This window comes from Phyllobates terribilis, unplaced genomic scaffold (assembly GCF_046119375.1).
Source record: "Phyllobates terribilis strain yellow unplaced genomic scaffold, ASM4611937v1 Scaffold_5__5_contigs__length_657084704, whole genome shotgun sequence".
Taxonomy (NCBI): Eukaryota; Metazoa; Chordata; class Amphibia; order Anura; family Dendrobatidae; genus Phyllobates; species Phyllobates terribilis.
The window spans coordinates 74,190,612-74,200,856 of record NW_027362765.1 but is presented as its reverse complement, the minus strand read 5'-3'; the positions used below and the strand labels follow the sequence as shown (position 1 = coordinate 74,200,856).

Genomic DNA, 10,245 nt, shown 5'->3' with positions numbered 1-10,245 from the left:
TATGCAAAACGAAAGTCAGAGAAATGCTGTTGAAAATGAAATAACTTACTTAGGGGAGAAATCATTTTCATGTTCAGAATGTGGAAAATATTACAGTAGTAAATCAAGCCTTGTTACACATCAGAGAATTCACACAGGGGAGAAGCCATATTCGTGTTCAGAATGTGGGAAATGTTTTACAAAAAAATCACTTCTTGTTGAACATCAGAGAATTCACACAGGAGAGAAGCCATATTTCTGTTCAGAATGTGGAAAATGTTTTACTCAGAAAGCAAATTTTATTAGACATCAGAGAACTCACACAGGGGAGAAACCATTTCCATGTTCAGAATGTGGGAAAGGTTTTAGGGATAAATCAGAACTTTCTGTACATCAAAGAACTCACACAGGAGAAAAGCCATTTTCATGTTCAGAATGTGGGAAAGGTTTTAATCGGAATTCAAATTTTGTCAAACATCAGAGAAGTCACACAGGGACGTAGCCATTATATTTTTTTAATTGTTTTATTGATAACATGTACTAGAAAAACATATAAGTTATAGTAAAGTCACTTGTCTACAAAAGAAAGGGAAAGTGATTTAGTGCACTAAATGGTTATTAGAAAATGTATATAATTACCAATGACCATTAGTTATTGAAAGCTAAGTATAAAATAATACACCTATATTTGAATAAAGTATATATTTTACATTTGTATAACTACAGTACAAAAGGGTTGTCTGATGCTTTCTTCCACCCTACTTGACATTGACCATGGAGAGATGATGCTATACATGATCAGTTGCCAAGATAACCATTCAATGCCCCGCTTGTCTCATCCAAACAAAAGTCGCCTATAGATGAGACCAGTGGCGTTCATAGATATCCTGAGGTGTCAAAGGAAAAGCCTTTAAACCACTTGTTTAGGGGTGAAACAGTAATTTAGTGTGGTCATGAAGAGTATAATTCACAACTTTTAAAGACGGAAAGAGAGAAATGTATTGTTGCATGCACCCAAAAGAGTGATGCCCCTTGGGGTGCGTTCCCACTATGAGCATTTGGTGCATTTTTGATGTTTTGATTGTTTGTTTCTTGTTTCTGTAGGATAAACAACGGTAGATGACCATACACTTGATCATAATAACAATAGTCACTCTACATTTTTACTGCTTATGAAAATAATAAGGACATACTTATTTATTCTCAGGGAAGTTTAATTTAAGGTGTCATATAAACATAACTCAAAACAAGCCGAGGCGAAATCTCTACAATCCCCTAGATGCCAAACCAGAACCATCAATCCATAAACCACATAACTTATCAAATTTAGAGATAGCGTCTCTTTGTAGGTATATGCCTTTTTCCAAATTTACTAGCCAGTTAACTTTATCAATAAATTCTGGTATCATAGGTTCCTGATCTGCTATCCATTTTTGGGCTATTAATTTCATTGCCATATATAACATACGTGCCACCGCAATTTTGCCATGTTCATCATTAGTAAGATCTTCAACATATCGTAGTATACATACTAGTGGTGAACGTTCTACATTAATTAAATCCTGTTAATGATTGCTGTAACTCCTTTCCAAAAGGACACTATGTTAGGACAATTCCACATCATATGAAGCATGTCTGCTGAGTAAGTTTTGCATCTAGGACAATGAGGACTTGAACGAAATCCTATGTTATGTAAAGATTGAGGCGTTCTATATATCTGATGTCTCACATGTATGTCAGACATCAATTATAATCTGTGGGATTCACTTAAGGATAATTGTGGAACTCTCCAATCTAACCAGTGATTTTCTTCTATAGGACCCATCACACTCCTTCGATCACATAGGATGGCTTGTCAATATAATGTCCAGGAGAATGTTATAAAGTAATGAGATCAGTCTACTAGAGTTATGTAGATTAGCTATTCTCTGTATTATTATATTTTGAGGTACCCCCACTTCCAAAACAATGCCTTTCTCTGATATGCGTGATGAAATTGTAGATATTTATGGAATTAAGAGTGAGGTAAACCATATTCATTTTGCAATTATGAAAATTCCTTAATCACATCACCTATTAGCACTTGATTAAGTCTATTTAAACCTCTGGAACTCCAGGACTTGAATCCAACCAGTTGGTATAGATTTGGAAGCCAAGAAGTGTTACATAATGAAGTAAATTGCGAAATCCCTTCTATACCCTGTAATTTTTTCACTGTCTCCCAAAGTATGTGGATTAATAGTCGGATTTTTACCTCCAAGTGTCCTAAATTTCTGCACCTCTACTGCTTCATAGAGTTTATCTGATTGGAAATAATGTTGCAGCAATACATGTTGAGCCCCCCACCCCAGTGTTGTCCGATCACCGAAAAGGTAGAAGCCAAGATGCCAAATAATACAAACATGGATTACGGACTGCTAGACCTCTCATTGATTTGTTTCTTTGCAATGTTTCCAGCTTAAATCTCGGAGTTTGTTTGCCCCATATTAATTTTCTAAACTCATGGCCGACTTTATAGAAAAATCTCTGATTTATCCATATTGGGGAGTTGTGTGTGCGATATAGGCTACCACCATTTGCAATTCCTCCAGCTCTAGAGGGCTATTTAAATATTCTTGATCTTTACCAGAGAATGTCGGCTGATTAATTTCCTTTAGATAGGACAAGATTTCTTCTCTATTGAATTGCAGTTTATTAGAATTTTAAACAGATGTGTATAAATCTAAAGTGTTAGAGATCTGTTCAGTCTGGCTTACTACCACGCCCTCCCTATCTTTTAAAGGTTAAATAAGGCTGTGTGCCCACTATGCGTCTTTTAAGCGTTTCCGCAGCGGCAATTCCGCTGCAGAAACGCTTAAAAAACGCTTGGTAGAAGGTCTGCCATGTTCCCCAATGATAATCCGCATGTGCTGTGCGAATGCTGTGGAAATTTCCGCTGCAGATTATCACTGCATAAAAATGTGCAGCACTACCAATTATTTTGCATAATTGCGGCGTTTTCGCCGCCATTGACTTGCATTGAATTGCTTAATATCCGCATGACTTCATGTGCACATGCGAATATTAAGCGATTCAATGTGCGGATGGTACCCGGGTCTGGAGAAGAGGAGACTCTCATCCAGACCTGGGTACCATAGTACCTGTAAAAAAAAGAAATAATTAAAATAAAAAACATACATTACACTTACCTTCTGATGGCCCCCGGTCTCCTTAGTGATGCGTCTTAGCTTCCCGGCACCTCGTGATGGTCTAAAAGTACCTGACGGTCGCGTGACCCGTTACATGTCTAAATGACATCATAGCAGGTCCCTTTACACAACCACGAGAAACCGGGAAGACCGGACGCATCGGATAAGGAGACCGGGCCATCAGAAGGTAAGTATAATGTGTTTTTTTTTTACCATTTTTATTAGTTTTTTTAACTAACTTGGTCACACTACATAAAATCCATGCCGGTTGCATGGATTTATATAGTGTGACCAAGTTATCAAGCACTTTCCAAGTGATGCTAAAATCGGTTGGAAAGCGCTTGACAATCTGCATGCGAAATCACATGATCAAAACGCTTCAATTATGCTTGTCCCTTGCAGGAAACCGCATGTAAAATCCGCATGCGTTTTTTCCGCCAGGGAGATGCAGAAACGCTCAGAAAAAATCCGGAGCATTTCTGCATTGTGAGCACTTAGCCTAAAAGAACTTCCTATCTGGGCTCTTGCTATCACGGCCAATAAATGTCCCGCCTTCTCCCCCTGCTCGAAGAAGTGTGTCTGGGCAAACATACGCTTATTTTTAGATTTTTCCATAATATGTGTGGTGTATGCTTCTTGTGCCTCCCCCAGCCCATCAGGTCCTCTCTGATTAGGGGTGGATTAAGAGTAGCAAGGGCCTCGGGCAGTTTAGAAGATGCTCCCCCCCACGCACACACCTGATGTATCGCATGTCACATGATCCCCTGTGATAGATCATGTGATAGTTCACGTGAAATTAATTTGGCTCAATATTAATTATAATAATTTTTTTTAGGCTGTGTGCCCACTATGCGTTTTTTAAGCGTTTCCGCAGCGGCAATTCCGCTGCAGAACGCTTAAAAAACGCTTGGTAGAAGGTCTTCCATGTTCCCCAATGATAATCCGCATGTACTGTGCACATGCTGCGGAAATTTCCGCTGCAGATTATCATTGCAAAAAAATCTGCAACATTACCAATTATTTTGCGGAAGCGCGGCGTTTTCGCCGCCATTGACTTGCATTGGAACGCATGGAATCCATATCACTGCATCTGTACATGCGGATTACATGCCTTTCAATGTGCGGATGGTACCCGAGTCTGGAGAAGAGGAGACTCCATAGAACCATAGAATAAAATAAAAAATAAATATTATTATTCTTACCTTCTGATGGCCCCCGGTGTCTTTATCCGATGTGTCCTGGCTTGTCCTGAAAAGGACCTGCCGTGACGTCGTCTAGTCATGTGACGGGTCACACGACCGCTGACGTTGGCAGGCCATCAGAAGGTAATTATATTTTTATTTTTTATTTTTTTCCATTCTTTTACGGTCACACTATATAAATCCATGCTCACTCTATATAAATCCATGCCGGTTGTGACCAAGTTGTCAAGCACTTTTCAAGTGATGCTAAAATTGCTTGGAAAGCGCTTGTCAACCCGCAAGCGGAAATGCATGTGAAGAACGCCTCACTTCCGCTTGTCCCTGGCAGGAAAAACGCATGTACAATCCGCATCTACAATCCACATGTACAATCCGCATGCTTTTTTTCTGCCAGGGAGATGCAGAAACGCTCAGGAAAAAATCCAGAGCATTTCTGCATCGTGGCCACATAGCCTTACATTAATTGTATGACTCAATATTGAGCACACGTAGCCATCTATACACTGCGGGAGGCCGGACGTAGCCATCTATACACTGCGGGAGGCCGCACGTAGCCATCTATACACTGCGGGAGGCCGCACGTAGCCATCTATACACGGCGGGAGGCCGCACGTAGCCATCTATACACGGCGGGAGGCCGCACGGTGCCATCTATACACGGCAGGAGGCCGCACGGTGCCATCAATACACGGCAGGAGGCCGCACGGCGCCCCCCCAGAGACAGCAGGAGGCCGCACGCAGTCACGCACACACAAACATATACATACATACACGCATAAACACATTTGAAACACAAAAATACATATAAACAGACATCACACAATGATATCTGCCTGCACACACACACACACACACACACTCACACTCACTCACTCACTCACTCACTCACACACACACTCACCATCCCTGGCTCCAGTCCTCCTGCTCCGCTCCGGTGCAGCAGTGCAGGCCGGGCGCGCACTGCGTGACGTCACAGCTAGGAGACACGGCCGCGCACAAGGCCAGGACAGCGCAGGGAAGTTAACAGCTGCAGTGGTGGCCCGGCCGAAGAAGAAGTAGCGGCCGTGCGCTGCTGCTGGGGGAGTGGTCCGGCGCCCCCCCGCCACTGTCTGCCGGAATGTGCTGCGACGCTGCACATATAATGAGGGCAATCTGGCCATAGACACCCCGGGCCCCCTAGAGGCCCGAGGCCCCGGGCGGTAGCCAAGATTGCCCTCATTATAATCCGCCTATGTCTCTGATATATGATATATATCTTGAGTTATCCAGATTCAAAGTTACTGATTTTGGGGAATCCTCTGCTCATTCATGTCAATCCAGCGGAGTGTCTCTTTCAGATGTTCAAAGAAAAAAGCTTCTCCCATATTCGCCACTCTGAGTTTCGCAGGATAAAGCATGGAATATGGAGTTTACAGACGGTGCAGCCTACGTTTCAAAACTTCAATGGAGTCATCTGGAAAAAAGGAAATTTTTTGGCCATTAATAGAAATGTCCCCTTTACCGCGGGCAGCCTTAAAGGGGTTTTCCCACGAACAAAAGTTCATTTAAAAAATGGTCTGTGTCTGACCGTGTACGGAACATACCACATCTCCTGGGCAGGGGAGGACGCAAAAGAGTATACAGACATTACAGCAGGGGGTCGCAGAGGATTCTTTTTGTGAGGTAAAACATTTCACTGCCTGTTTTTAAACAATATTTTACCTCACAAAATGAATCCTCTGTGATTCTCTCTGTAATATCTGTATACTCTTTTGCTTCCTCCCCTGCCCAGGAGCTGTGGTATGTTCCTTACACGGTCAGACACAGACAATTTTTAAAATGAACTTTTGTTCATGGGAAAACCCCTTTAAGGATGGCATCTCTGTCTTTGTAATGCAGCAGCTTTATTAAAACTGGATGTGGAGGAGCCCCTGGTGCCAGTGGCGTGCCGCCCATAGAGGCAAACCAGGCGACTGCTACGGGGCCTAAGGGTTCAGGGGACCCGGTGTGAGATGCTCTGTCCATAGACATGCCCCTCTAGATCACTGCGCTGAGTGCACAGCAGCCAAGAGCTGAGCAGCCTGAGTGATCATCATTAGAGCTGCCTAGTGGAGAGCGCTCAGTGTAGCCGGCATGACTGCAGGGGTGAGTCTCAGCTGACTGACTCACTGCAGCACTCTGCACTTTAAGTGTGAAATGTAAACCAGGAGTAACATTTCTCCTTGCAGAGAGCGACATGTTAAGCACGTCACAGTGAGGAGACTTTTAAAACCGCAATGCTCCTCTGGGAAATATGCAAACTGTCTCTTCAGAGGGGAAGAGGACCAGAACTCTAGTGCCACCTACAGGAAGTAGCAATCCTAAAAGTCAATAGTGACCCTTTAATGAGTCTTATTGACGCACCCCCTGGGCCATGTGTGTGTGGGAATACCCAGAACCGGACCTTTTGTGGATGCTGGGGGTTGTAGTCTTCGTGGCGGCGACCCGGTCCGTGCCCAGGGCGGCCAAACCAGTGGCAGTCTATGTGTTTTTTTATGAAATTAAATGTCCGACTACGCCACCCGTGGATTGCGGTCAGAGTGAACCGCCACTGCAGGGCAGACCGCTGAGGCTGGTGGTGTGGGTGCAGCTGAGGGTAGTATAACTCCCCACGGGAGGAGTATAGCCTCAGGGCAGCAAGTGTGGATGTTGGGGGTGATGACGCGCGGGAGCAGCAGTAACGACACAGAGTCCTGTAATGCAGTCCAGGGTATTTACTCACAGTTCTTTATCCACGTTACTACAGCTGGTCATAACGTCCCACGTCACACTGTGTTCACCAGGTGAGGGGCTCGGCCTACTTCCAGATAACTTTGGAGCGTTTCACAGGACCCCATTTGTGTGTCCTTTCTCTGGTCTGTCATACCCCGCCATTGACCTCGCTTCTGTCTGGCTGCCTCGGGCCTTTTCTGGTCAACCTTGGTGCCGTTTCCCTGACCCTATGTGGTGCCTTCCTAGCGGGTGTAGCGAGGGGCTGCGCCACATAAAATGTCACAGCCTCCGGTTTCTAGCTGAGGGTAGTTCCCCGCCTCCACTAGCTTCGGGGACCGGTCTCCCCCTTTGGCCTGACCCCCCTACACCCCCTACGCAGGTAGATTCGGGCGTGCGGTGGTGACTCGCCGGTCCACACCCCTGGGGTCCCTTTGTTCCTTGTTCCTGGAGCCTCCTCCACTCCTCTTCCTTCCTTCTCCTTCCTCCAGGCTCCGGCCGCTCTCTCCGGCCTGCCTGCGGAACAGAGCTCGGCCTGAGCCTCTGCTCCCTGTCTCCTCCTCTGACTGGACTCAACTGAACTGAACTGAACCGAACCCAGAACTAAGATGGTGCCCACCTTTTATACCTCCTTCTAAGTGCACCCAGGAACTGCCCTCTCCCTCCTATGCACTACAGGGTCCCCCCTTCCTCGGTGTTCCCTCCCCCCACTCCAGCCAGGGACAGGGACTGTCGTGCTCTACTTGGAGCATATCGGTCGCCCTGCCCCCCGGAAATGTGGTGTAATGCAAGCAGGTGTCAGGGTCCTGATCCACACTCCATACTTACCTGGAAGTGAGATATCGCACATCTGGTTGAGATGCAATACCTCTGTAGCGGCCGAACCCTCGGGTTGCTACATTATCACATGACTTAGGATAAAAGCCAGAACCAGAAACTCAATTTGCAGACACTGTTTCGGGGTACTGCCCCTCATCAGTGCAAAGTGTGAGTTCTGGTTTGGCTGGTTGAGAGGCGTCAGACCGGTATCTAGGGGGTAACATTTCTCCTTGCGGAGATTGACATGTTTAAGCACGTCACGATGACAAGACTTTAAAAGCCGCAATGCTCCTCTGGGAAATATGCAAATTACCTCTTCAGAGAGGAAGAGGACCAGAACTGTAGTGCCACCTACAGGAAGTAGCAATCCCTGTGAAGAGACAATTTACTGTGTGAGGGAGGGGGTTGCTGGGGGTTATCATACAGTGTGGGCATATGGGGGGCCATCATACTGTGTGGGTGTTTTAGGGCATCATACTTTGCTGGGGGGACTATGGGGTTATCATATTTTGCATGTGGGGGTTACAGTAGGGGAATTTACTGTAGGGGGGGTATAATACAGTGTAGATGCATGTTTTGGGGATATTTAAATCTATAGGGCGATAAACAGGGATGAGGACACTAAAGGGCTTCAGTATGGGCACATTCACTCTATACATGTCACAAGACATGTCCATTTTCCTGTCTTCAAAAGTTGAGAGACATGCCCTTTTGTGAAAGCGCCTATATACTGCGATTCCACTTATACTGCAGAATTTTTTATTTTTTTTATGGGAGGCGGGCCCAATTTGGACTTTTGCTATGGGGCCCCATGATTTCTATGTACGCCCCCAAAATATGGAAAACCTTCCTCTGCACGCCACGACATTCAGCACCACCATATGATATGGTCTATATTAGCAGAAGGCAGTGTTTCAGCAATATGGTGGAAACGTATGTGCTTACACGTCTCCACGTACTGAGTGATGGGTCTGCCACATTTAACTTCTGGGTCTCCAAATTGGACACATGACCTGAGCTTGCCCTTTACGTCTTGGCAGGGGATGTGATCACAGACAGGCGTATCCACCTGGCCATAGCCAACGTGGGCAAACTCACATTCATTCAATGAACCAGGTGTGGATATGTAGCATCGGCGTCTCTGCCCCCTGACAGGCAGTGACGCCGCCCCCCCTACCGCCACGGTCCTGCTCCGGCGTCTCCCGGCCTCCCTGCTGCTGCTGCTGGTGCACGCAGCTTCCGTGGCACTGTGCTTAGGGTGCACGCTCCCTCCCTCTTAAAGGGGCCGCGCGCGCCATCCTAAAAAGTCCCCGACCAATGGCCGGAGGACTTTCTCTATAAAAAGCACCTCCTCCAATATGGAGGTGCCCGTGCAAGGTTGTTGCTCTGTGATACTTACTCTGCTTCAGCTCTCAGGTCCTCTGCAAGTCAGTCCTGTCCACCAGTCTGTTCTTCAATCCAGTCCATCAGTCTGACTACTTTCCAGCCCGACAGTCTGCCTACAGTCCAGTCCGCCAGTCTGTCTATGGGCTTTGCCCGCCTGCTTACCTGGAAACACCTGCCTGTTGCCGGCCGTGCCCGCCAGCCTGCTTACCTGGAAGCACCTTCCTTTACCTGACGTGCCCGCTTGCCTGCTTTCCTGGAAGCACCTGCCTGTTACCTGTTGTGCCCGCCAGCTTGCCTACCCGGAGCACCTATCTGGCTATCAGCCGAATCAGCCTGCCTGTCTACCCGGACCACCCCTCAACCTGCTTGCCGTGCTCTTCCGTTGTACCGGTCAGTTCCTGCCTTCTGACCCGTGGGAGTCACCTGCTCTCATATAAGGTCGGTCCCAGATTGGCACCTGGTCCCTCTGCTCGGTCCCTCCCTGGTTCACAGAGTCGACTCAGCCTCCGTGCGACCTTGGTCAGGCCGAGTAGATACTTAGTCACGCCCCTCTGGTCAGTCCTTGCACCGCACCACAGAGGTTCCACCACCCAGATCTGTAACAGGATCCCAGAGGACTTGTCCGTATCTTTGGCTGAATAGAGAAGTTACCAGCCGCACCAAGCCATCTGTTTGCCATTCCCAATGTTTTGGGGCCTCCCCAAATTAAGGAAAACAAACAAAAAAAAACTAGGCTGTTTTAAAGAGTACCCCAACAGAGGCTGTTTTGCAGAGTACACACACACAGAACCTAACACTGTCCCTACGCTAGTCAGAGCAGAATGATGGTACACCAGTCTTTGTTAGGGTACACTGCACCAGGCTGTATTAGGTCACTGTCAGGACTTGAACCCAGCAGCTCTTGTGCACCAGGCGGAAGCTCTTCCCTCTGAGCTATTCAGCTC

General features: G+C 46.6%; 1 pseudogene; it reads left to right on the top strand.

The window, feature by feature from the left end:
* The window catches only part of LOC141271468 (uncharacterized), a 339,948-nt pseudogene that overhangs the window by 284,790 nt on the left and 44,913 nt on the right, over positions 1-10,245 (top strand).